Source organism: Trichinella spiralis, assembly GCF_000181795.1.
Source record: "Trichinella spiralis strain ISS 195 chromosome Unknown Scfld5954, whole genome shotgun sequence".
NCBI classification, from domain to species: domain Eukaryota; kingdom Metazoa; phylum Nematoda; class Enoplea; order Trichinellida; family Trichinellidae; genus Trichinella; species Trichinella spiralis.
In genome coordinates, this window is record NW_003532893.1 from 7,456 (window position 1) to 9,226 (window position 1,771).

The window sequence follows — 1,771 nt, forward strand, 5'->3', positions numbered from 1 at the left end:
GAGAGAGAAGATTATCATTTTTTATTTTAATCTTAGACTAAATTCTACTTTCTGCTTTGAAGTTGCATACGCCTTAAAAAAACTGCATGCTTATAAACCAATGTATATGTGAAAACAAATAATTTTTTCTCCATTATCAAATGAAAGTACTTACCAGATGAGTTGATGCTTCAACTGGTGATCATTACTTGGTAGGCTTATTTTCCAGTTCAATGCCAATTTCTTTCTTTGTACTGCAGAATGATCAATGCTTGAATTTGATTTTTAATTTCTTTTTTTTGTTTTACTTTTTTTGAACTTACCTTTAATATTTTTCTTCTTTTATGATGCTCACTTATAACAGTAAGATGGATAATTGCTTGCATGAGTTCAAGCTATACCATCATCACATTGGCAGATGACTGTTTTCGATTTGGTTTTCTCTTATTATTCATATTATTATTATTATTGTTGTTGTTGTTGTTGTAGTTGAATTGTGGTAGTAGTGTTGCGTATATAACTTTTTCTGGCTTATGAATGAACTAACTTGTGTTTCAAAATTCTGGACGATGCAACTGGGACAGGCTTTTCCTGTGGCAAATTAACCGTTTATAGGCCGCACTAGTTTCCCGTGTAACAACTGGCTTGATATTAATGAATTTAACTGTAAATGCGTTCATTAAGGCACTGCAAAAAAGTCAACTTAATTATTTTACGATAAAGTGTTTTTTGAGACGGTTCCCATATGGTAACGATAGCATGTTCTCTGGCGCGTTTTCTATTACTCGCTAATAACGTGCTTTAAGAGTAATCATTGCGATTTAATGAGCAATAACGTCTTAAAATGTCTATTTATTTTATTAAATTTTACAATATTTTTAAATATAAAAGAATATTTGGAGAAAAAACAATTTCTAATGGACTTAGGCTGCTGGTGAACACAGTTACGTAGAAACGCGATGATACAATGGAAAGCACTTCCTATGCAATCTTTCTCTGCACTCGACACAATGTAGCCGGCAATTTTTCTTACAAACACGACATCGTCCCTGGGAAATCGGCTCAAGATAATGTCCTTCCGTTATTCTCAAGGTTTCTGGTGGATGTGCTCTACGTCCAGTCCGAATGGTTAGCCGAGGTTTTGCTCGGAGAAGATGTGTTGTGACATCTCTTCTGAAATCCAGATGTGACAGGGCAGTGGAACTATCTTTGTGCAATTCCCTGTGGAGTTGCCAAGCTGCGACAACAGCAAGGTTCAGTGCATTTGAGAATAAATTCCACCACCACTTTTTTGATCTCAAACGAGGCCTGTAACTGGACAGCAGCTTGTCCAAAATATCTACACCACCCATTGATGTGTTGTATCTTCGCACAATCTCCGGCATTCTGATTTTCACGTGCTTCTTTTGCGACTGTGAGTATCGCTGCACTGAGCCGATTGGGTGATGTGTTAAGTGATTAGAAGCCAGAGTGACAACGGCGTTGTCGTTCCATCTACAAACATAGACGGTGCCGTTGCATACGTGATCAAAAAAGCCTCTGTACTTCTTTTTCACCTCGTCAACCGGCATTATTGGTGTCTTTCTTGTCCTCGAGTTTCTTATTGTTCCAGTTGCTCGTATCATTTTATCCGAAAGTTTCTCCAGAAGATCGTATGAGGCAAAGAAGTTGTTAAAGTACAGCTCATGTTTTACAGGTCTTTCCAAAACTGAAATCATTTCTTCAATGACTTTCATTCCCAAAGGCTCACTTTTTTTCCTCTCATCTCTCCCAGCATAAATCTTCAGAGCGT